We start from the raw sequence: 10,169 nt of genomic DNA, 5'->3' as shown, positions 1-10,169 counted from the left end.
ACCCCCCTGCAGTGAGCAGGGACATCTTCACCTACATCAGGCTGCTCAGAGCCACGTCCAACCTGACCTTGAACCCTTCCAGGGATGGGGCATCCACCTCCTCTCTGGGCAACCTGTGCCAGTGTCTCACCACCCTCGTAAAGAATGTCTTCCTTATATCTAGCCTGAATCTGCTCTCTTTTAGTTTAAAATCATTTCTCCTTGTCCTACTGCAACAAGCCCTACTAAAAAGTTTGTCCCCATCTTTCTTATAAGCCCCCTTTAAGTACTGAATGGCCACAGTGTGGTGTCCTTGGAGCCTTCTCCAGCTGAACCCCCTAACTCTCCCAGCCTGTCCTCACAGGGGGTGCTCCAGCCCCCCAAGCATCTTGGTGGCCTCCTCTGGCCCCACTCGAGCAGGTCCGTGTCCTTCTGCTGTTGGTGCCCCAGAGCTGGACCCAGCCCTGCAGGGGGGTCTCACAGAGCGGAGCAGAGGGGGAGAATCCCCCCCCTCGCCCTGTGCCCACACTGCTCTGGGTGCAGCCCAGGACACGGGTGGCTCTCTGGGCTGTGAGCGCACGTTACCAGCTCATGTCCTTATGCCTACACTCTTCGGACAGGGCAGACCCCTCTGGTTTTACCATCCTGTGCATTATCCCAAAACTTTTCTCTTGTCAAAGGGGATGACTGTGGACTGTAGCTGCTCTTTCATAGCGTGGTACATCCTGTGACACTGCCAGCATCCTACAGCTGGTGATGAGGATGCAGAGAGTCAAGTGTGCATAAGCTCGAGTGCTTTTCCTTGGGCCATTACTGTAAAGTACAGCCCTGTTATGAAAGCCGGAGAGCTTGGGCACAGCTGGATCTCAAATACCCACACTGAATTGTTGGCAGAGGTGCGGGCAGGGATGTGGTCTGTAGCAGCTAGCACTGACCCAGGCAATGCCACGGAGCAGCTCCGGGGTCCAGCAGACTATTCCCTGTCTGTTTTGGAGACCAAAAAAGTCTTAACATTCGTGTCACCAGAATATGTCTGAAGTGCAGAGGACAGGTCCTGGCATGGGGTGGTTTCATTAACAGGGACATTTCACCAAAACCAGTAAGTTAGCCAGATTCAGTCCCAAATTCGAGGTGGGTAACGCTGAAATCCAGCATTTACCCTGAGAGTATTTGTGAGACTGAGAAGGGCTGTCTAGAAACCACTGTGCTTCTGAGAAAAAGTGAACTTCTAAGCAGTGGTAAGAAGAAGAAGGACTCTTCACACTATGAGTAAATAACAGACATCTCCTGGAGAGGGGCTCTGCCACCTGCGTCGTCTGTGGCCGCTCCCCAGAAGTGGACACCGGAGCAGGGGCTGGATGTGGGCTCTGGTGCAGAACCACAGGTCTCGCTCACCTGGAGAAACTTCAATTCCTTGGCCTCCATCTGTTTTATCTCTGAAGAAGAACAAAGCATGAAAATCAGGTCATCAGACATTTCTAGAGCTCTCTTTGGAGGAGATGAATAGCTGTTTGGTACCATCCCGCCCGTGATTACTTCGGTGGTGCAAGTTCAAGGTTGTTCAGTCCCTGCATGATGGAAACAGCCTGGAACTATCTGTGCAGATGCAAATGGGCAGCTTTTGATGACAGACTGTTCTAGGCAATTGCACATGAGAAGGATTGCATAGCTGTTTAGATACGGTGACCTGAATTTTCAGACTCACCTCTGGTGGGGAGTTCATTCTGAGTTTGTCCAAGCTGTTACTTGCATGTGTTATTAATGCTGGCAGTTTAGGTGATTTCAATATCTGAGAATGATTTGAAAGTCTAATTAATGACATTTTATTCTCATAGACTTATGCGAAGGTATTAAGGAAGATTAATTTTCCCCCTTACGCTTGCTGGCAATGAGCCACATCATCAACCCCTCCAAAAGAGAAGAAGAGTCTCTCCTAGGTCTGGAGCTACCAGGGCATGGAAGTCCCACATGATGGCCTGAAAGCACCACAGGACTAATCCTGTCTGCATTTTACTGGACAGACTGGGAATCCTTTGGTATGAATCCAGAGCTAAACACAAACTTCTGTCTTCACAGCATGAGCAGGGCTGTTAAAGTGCTGCGGAACTGTGCAGTTTATCCTGGTTCAAGATGAAAAGCTGCTTCCCTGTCCTTCACCGTGCAGAGTGGTGCTGGAGATCCCTCTGTGATTGCATACGGAAGGTTGGTGCTTTGGGAATATCTTCAGCTTCAGGAGAGGAGCCTGCGGTCCCCATACATCTCCTTCTGCCTTGCAATCAACTTATAGGTATTAACCACCCTGGATCTCCTAGGAGACACTGCCTGGGCTCTCACATGTTCACCCCTCCCTCCCCATGGCCCCTGAAGCCCACATCCTCACGCAACACCATCAAACCCCACAGGCTGAGGGACAGCTGCTTTCTTGGTGGGGTGGCCTTCACCTGACTGAAGGTGCTGTGGGGAGTTACATTTATTAAGAGCATCCTCAACAGAATCATAGAATCATAGGGTGGATTGGGTTGGAAGGCACCTTTAAAGGTCATCTAGATCCAACCCCCCTGCCATGGGCAAGGACACTTTTCACTAGATCAGGTTGCTCAGAGTCCCGGAAAACCTGGCCTTGAACAATTCCAGGGATGGGGAATTCTCTGCTGCAGAGTGGCTGCAAAGGAAAGCAAAGGCTTCAGCCCCATGAGCAGCAGGAAATAGCACTGTCTCCCCAGGGAAGGAAAAGGAAAATTTGGGCAGTGGCTTCACACTCCAGGACTAATTATAAACCCAGCACTTCCCCCGTGTTAGTCGTGATGACTCTGCAATCCCCAGGCAATGTGTGGAAGTGGATGGTCTCTCTCCCAGCTGAGAGAAAAAAAAAAAAAAAAGCATTAGCTATAGTCCTCCAATATCAGATATTACACCGAGAAAAAGAAGTCAGAGGTGCTTTAGAAATGTGCCTGAGAAGAGCAGCAACTGGCACTCAGATGGGTTCCACTGCCTGCCTTTTCCTGTCTTTTTGCCGTGTGCTTTAGGGAAAACGAACTGCTGTGTGGCAAAGCCGAAAGACTTGTACTCAAAAAAAAAAATTTGGCTCAAATCTCCTCTCTTTCAGAGGAAACTCTGAATGTTGCAGTGAGAGTCATCCCGATCTTTTGGACTCATTTTTCATCCTGCAAAATAAGGATCAGTGACGTTTGGAGCAGGCTCCTTCCCTTCCTGTATTTCAACAGTGCCTGTCGCAATACAGCCCTGATACTGGTCAGCAAATGCTGCTGCAATCTTATGGAGAACAGAAGATGTGCAGGACATGAAGATTACAACATGCCTTCTTGGGCAACAAAACCTCACTGGCTTGACAAATTTTTTTTCTGTTGGTCCTACACAAATTATCCTGTCCTTCATTCCCAAACCCACAGCTGCTGCTCCCCACTCCAGAAGTAACCCGACCCACAATCTGGGCTGCGCACACCAACATTTTTCATATAATCTCCCGGCAACGAGGTGCGGGCTTCCCTGCGTGAGGGAGAGAAGTTGTACAGATATTTGTGAGGCTGCATTAGATCGTAATAAGAGATAACAGGTTAATGAGGGTTTGCCAGCTTCTGGAAGCAGGTAGCTCCATGCACCATATGCTTTTATTTGTTCTGATTAAGTCTCCTGTGAAACAGCATCCCAATCAAGCAGGAGTAGCATGAACATCTAGGAAGTGTCCAAGCAGAAGGAAATGCAGCTGAATCAGTGCTCCTTGCCAAATGCCCAGAGATTCCTCCTGCCAGACCCCTAAATGCCTGGCCACCTGCTCCCCTCTGCCCCATAGCGTGTCCCGAAACGGATCGCCAAGAGGTTTGTCTGGCCTCGGCAGGAGAAGGGGCTCTTCCCACATTTTCCTTTCCCGGTTGGAGAGCAGGATCAGGAACCGTCTGCGTCTCTGGCCACATTTCCCACATCTCCTGAAGGACCCCAGGGCACAGGGCAGACCCTGGGGAGCAGAGGGTTGCATGTAGTTGGTCTGGATTCAGTGGTGAGACCACATCTCCCAGATCAGAAGCGATTATCATGATTTCAGGCTTTTCAACGAGCGAGCTCTCCTCCACTACACGCACTAGCACCAGCAGGGTTTTGCCGGTGAAATCCAAGAAGTAATTGGCTGCAGAATAGCAGAGAATCACCCTCCATATGCTGCAGTCCCATGATCATTTGCCTCTTGGATGAACACTAGTATTTTTTAGGGCTGTCTATTTGCTTGTTTTCCTTCCTGAAATAGATTGTGATCATCTTCTCCAAACACCCAGCTGCTTTACCCTCAGATGTTTTCCTAGGAATGGGAGTGAAAGAGCAGCAAGCGCAAGGTAAAGGATGTTTGTGCCTGAAAATCATCTGTGATTCCAGTGACCACATCCGTAATGGTAAATCCAAGGCAGTCACGAGGCCAGCTGGCATGGCCGAACCATATACAGGATTTTAAGATCTCCTGGCTTCCCCAAAAGGGATCTATGTTGGGCAGCTTGCTGGGTATTAATCCCTGTGCTAACTCTTGAGCTCTGCCTAGCAGTTTGCCCAGATAAAAAATGTGCCAGGGGCTGTGCTAAATTTTATCTCTTAGCCTGGTCCTGGCACTGCTTCATTTACTGGTGTGGATGTAGCCAGAGTATCTGGAAAAGAAAGAGGTGGAGAACAAACCCCTTCCATAAAGAAGCCGATAAATAATTCTATTTATACAAAATTTGCTACATGAGTGGGAGAGTCGGCTGAAGCCGACTGTTGTTTTCCACTTAATATTCGTCAGTATGTCTGGGCACACAGCACTTCCTAAGAGCTGCCATCCACACTTCTTCACTGAACCCTGCCTGAAATATATGGTTTCCCACACACAGGGTTCATCCTCTTGACAGCTGGGAGGAGGGAGCCTGCAGGTGTGGGAGAGCTTCCCAGTTAGCTCTCCTGAAACCACAGCAACGTCAAACTGGGGATTTGGCAACCAGAGAGTGAGTGGGCAAGTCTAAAGTCAGACCGCAGGAGGAAGGAGGCTGGCAGGATGTGATGGAGCAGACATATGTACCCGACACCGCAGACACAAGTGTTCCTCGGGTCTAAGTTTCCATAATAAATTATTTTTAGCAGAATATGCTTTTTGGTTTGGTTTTTTTTTTTTTTTAGGGAATAGCTAGTTCCTGGTAAAGCTTTTCCATTCTGTCATAAGGAATCATGAGACACTGCATAATGTCCAGAAATTTAACTTTTTTTTTTTTTTTTTTTTTTCCATCTCAAGGGTTTGGTTGTGGTTTTTTTTTTTTAGTTTTGTCAACCTGAGAAATGTCTGGGCAATGAAAAGGGAACTCTGGCTTTGTTCTCATTTCACTTGGGGAAAATCCTTTCTTGTCATTGAATTAGCCAGGTGCTGACCAAGGACAAACCTACAGGGTCTCTGTGCTCTCAGGGTATCTTTAGGGCTGGCCATCCGAAACACACAGACAGCTCTATGCCAAAGTTGTGTGCAATTATTCTGAGTGAGCGAGAACAATTGCTTAGGTACAAAGCACTCATTACTACCCAGGTGGGAAGGGTAGGATATCTGATATCATCTGCATTTGGCTTTTTCAGAACTTGTTAGGGGAAAAAAAACCCAAACCTTTTTCATAGAGTCAAAAAATACTAAATTCTGAAGGAAATAGCAACTTAGGCCACTGTATAGGGGTTGGTATTTCATGTGTTGATGTTCCATGACCTGATTTATTAGGTTGAAACATGGGTGGGTTTGAGAGTTTAGCTCTGGATGCAATTTAACACGTGTGGGGGCCTTGAGATGTCTCAGTGTGGGTGAGAAAAAATAGAAAGAAGGATAATTTGGTAGCAGAAAAGAGAAGCCCCTGTGGTTATAAAGGTTTTCTTTTAGACAGCAGCATGAAAAAAAAAAAAAAAAAAGGGTATTAATGAAATTATCTTGACGTGCACGTGATTTTAAGTGGAAAGATAATTAAACAGACATTTATACAGTGACTATAATTTGCAGCAGAGACAACTATGGTTTCTGTGGAGCCCACAAAAAAAGCATTATGTCATCTGAGTGAACAGGGCCCTTCTTCCACCTGTTTCTGAAAAAGCAAATGAGCATTATGTGAAGTGATAGAACAAATTGTTTGTGAACCGATTTTTTATTATTACTATTTAAAAGCTGTGGTGCTTTGACAAGAGCTCTGGGTGCTTTTCCATGGGATATGGGTCAGGTTCTCTGTGTCCTAGGAGGTGCATGCGTTGGGGTAATTCTTCCTGACTTCAAAGGTGGGTTCTTGGGCTCTGAGAGAATTTAGGAATTTACCGGATCGTTCCTGAGAAAGCTGCGTTGCGAATTGCCTCTTGAAGAGTGTGAATTAATGTGTCTTCAAAACCAAACCCTCGTGGACTTGATGGAGACTTGATGGGGGCTTATGCTTAAAACCCAAAGGGTTTTGTGCTTGAAGGTCAGAACTGGTGAAACCTGGTAAGTTGCCCCATAAGAAGACGCAAGAAATAATTAACTATTAGTTCATTCCCATGAAGTGAACAGGCTTGTCACTGTTATTTTAAAGGACTTAAGAATTCATTTCTTTCCCTTTTACATTTTTTGTGTATCCAAACACTGTGGTTATGCCACAAATACATCTGATATAGCTGTGGCCCTTCATCACAGACCGGATGGACGGGGAGGAAAGTCTCCAACTGAAGTATTTTCTGAAGACCACGTTTCACAGTGGGTTAAACAGGCAACACCAGCAGGACCTGAGGAACCATTTGTTCAACTCCAGGATGATGCTCAAAGCCACCAGCAGGGAAGTCTGTCTCAAAGGCTTAGAAAGTTGTGCTTGAGTAGGCAGGGGGACTTGGGGAGCTACAGGTTTCATAGACCCAGTATGAACCTCCCCAAAGAGAGGGGACAGAGACAGCAAAGCCAGTTCATGTGTAATTCAGAAAGAGCAGTGAACAACTTGTTTTGGAAATCAGGAGAGGAGCAGCAGCAGCAGCTGACCACCTTCTTCCTCTACAGACCCTCCTTGACCACCAAGTCAGCCTGAGGCAGCATCTCTGTGCACCGGCTGTACTTCTCGCAGCTGCATTTTCCTACAAATATCCTCAGATCTGTGCACACTGGGTTGCAGGAGGCACCTCTGCACATTTTGGTGTGTGTCTACAGGTCCCATGAACTTCACAGCCAGGAAAAATGATTTTGAATGTCAAGAGCTGGAACCGCATGCCAGTGTTGTCGGTTCAGCAGTGACTGCTTGGGTTGTGCTGAGTATTTAAGATCAAATATGAGTAGGCTGAATTAGGGTTTGCTAGGCTGAGCGTCTAGAGTAGCTTGAGGGTATGTTTGAAGCATTGCTTGTCAGGGAAAAAAGGGTGCTCAGTGTGGGAGTAAATGTTCTCCCTGTTGGATGTTGAGAAGTGAAAATCTTTTCCTTCAGAACCCAATTAATGTTTCCAGTTAATAAAGAACAAATGGCCAGACTACCCGCACTTATATGTGACAGAGATTAGAGATGGGGTTGCCCAGTAGGGCCAGACATGCTCCTACAAACTGAAATGACTTTTGTTCCACTCCCTGTTGTAGGGAGTGGGATAAATTTAGAGCAATGGCTTGTCATTTCAGAAATCAAAAAGGACACAGAGAAAGTGAGCTCTGGAAAAAAAAAGTCAAGCTGGGCTATAACTCACCAACAGTGCTGAGGCAGAGTAAAAGTCTTTTTAGCTGTAAGATTAGAGACAAAGCAGAACGGCTGTTGTAGTATGATGGCTTTGCAGAGAGCATCAGCACAGTGGACAGTCAAAGACTTTGCTGTGGTGTTCAGGAAGAAGTAGGGTCAGAAAATCAAAAATAACTGGGAATGGCCTCAGTGAAATCCAGTCCCACAGGAGGGGAGAGCCTTATTCAATACCAGCCTTCACCAAATTCAGAGAAGTGGCACACAAACCCACCCAAGGGTGCAATAACAAGAACGTCTCGGGAGTCTTTTCAGTCTGTGACTCCACTGTAAAATTTGAGAACAGCAAACAGCGAACAGTTCAGAGTGAGAACAAAAAAAAAAAAAAATCATCCAGGTGAGTATGATCTGATCTCAGTATTATGCAAGGCTTTGAGAACAAACAGGCGAGCATGAATACAAAAGAAAATGCATCACGTGTTCTCTGTTGAATAGATTTCAACAGGCTGACCTGATGAAATAGGATTTTTTTTTAGTAAAGAGAAAGCATCAGATCTCATCAAATGCACTTTAGAGTAGAGCATTAGTAAAATGTTAATGAAAAAATACTTTGGATGAAGTGAAGGGGATTAATAAAGGCACTGTAAATTGGCTGAAGTTATAACCTTGAAAGGGAAAATGTCAGGCAGGAAGGAGGTTCTTGAGAAATTTTCTTAAGGGCCATTCTTAGAACAAAAATTTAAGTGTGAAAAATTAACGTACTGGACCCAAAGCTAGCATGTGCCATTGATACAGGAAAAGATTCAGGCAACACACAGAAGGAACGGGCTTGTCATAAGGACTGGAGTTACAGAAAAGAGATTCACAGTGTAAAAAATCATGAGATTCACAGCGCAAAGTGTGAAAATGTTGCTCACGTGCCAGAAGACTAAAACCAGGATTCTGCTCTTGCAGATACTTTGTCGCAGATAAAAAGAAAAGCTGTATTAGTCTGATCACAGCAGAGCTCTGGCCCAATAACTCGATGTAGCTGTGGAGTAGGCAAATGCAATGGAGACATCAAACTCTGGATGGAAACAACAGAACTCACGCCTTTCCTGATATAATTCCTGTGCTGAGGAGCACAAAACTGGACACAGGACTCCAGATGCAGCCCCATAAATGTCAAGCAGAGGGAAATAATCTCTTCCCTTGACCCCCTGTTCATGCTTTTGCTGATAGAGTCCAGTACATGGTTGGCGTTCGCTGCTGCAAGAATACTCTGCTGACTCACATTGAACTGGATGCTTGTGTTTAGTGATGCGACTGGAAAGAACATGTTTTGGAAAAAGGATGTGGATTTATATAGTGAAATGGAGGAAATGTCACCTTGAGGGAAGATAAGGAGAAGAAGCAGTGTGGCTTATCAAAGCTTTGTGCTGGGGAGTGATTCAGTTCAGGGTACAAGTGTCTTCAGAAGGAGAATATCCCAAAAAATAAATACAGCTGTTCAACTGAACAGAGGAAGACGTAACCTCCTGATGCTTCTTCGTATTTAAACAGACTAAACTTAGAAAGAAAGCTTAGTTCTTAAGCATGAGAGCAGTTAATAATAGAAGGGGTGATGTCTTAATTTCCTGGGTATCTTCAGCTCATGACTGGATACTCTTCACCAGGGAAAATGCTCATGAAATGTGCAAATCCATGGCTTGTGAAGATCTGAATATATGTACTCCTCCTTCTTGCTTTTACTACTTCGAGCTGTTGTGATCTTGAGCTACCCTAGGGTGCACCCATACGCTAACACAGACAGAGCTGTACTCCTCAAGGGCTGGCACAGTGCCAGGAGCTGATGTGTCCCAGAACAAACCAGCCCTAGTTCCACCAAATCCCAAGTGCCAGTTCAGAAGTTGCTGTGGACCAAGGACCGTGCCTAACAGGCATTTTGGATAGAACCACACTGCTTTAGAAGCTGACTGATAATTTAATATCATGGCGACGGCCAAACCCGGCCAGCTGGTCTATGAACCAGGAGATGGACCATAATGCTGTTTAGTTTGTAGCAAATGAAACTGTTTGAGCAGCTCAGCAGAAAAGCAGATGGCAAGATGAACCAAGGCTGCAAACATCCTTGCCTCCACGGCTGAGCTAAATTATCGTTTTGACATCTCCTTGCTGCACAGCATAAGGTTCAGCTGACTTAGATATGCCAAGGACTTGGCTTCAACTGCAAAGAGCTGGAGGAGAGGAGTCAAGAGATCCTGGTTCCCTTTGCTGTCTCACTGTCTGAGCCATTCACCCACTTGTCTTTCCCTCTTCTGGATTAAATGAACCAAGAGGGAGAGGGAGGTCCTCTGGGCACCACGGGTCGCAGAAACAAATCACATCTTGTTGGAAGGACTAGGTGAGGGCTTTTATCTGCTTGTATGAAAATTTGCAATGGAAGGGTTCCACAGAGAGCTCGCAGCTCTCTGATACCCTTGAAAGGTGGTAGAATATGATGGGATGGGATAGGACAGGACAGTTTTCTTACTGGCCTCC

Source organism: Athene cunicularia, assembly GCF_003259725.1.
Source record: "Athene cunicularia isolate RWA chromosome 3 unlocalized genomic scaffold, athCun1 chr3_part1, whole genome shotgun sequence".
Taxonomy (NCBI): Eukaryota; Metazoa; Chordata; class Aves; order Strigiformes; family Strigidae; genus Athene; species Athene cunicularia.
This window is presented reverse-complemented; position numbering follows the sequence as displayed.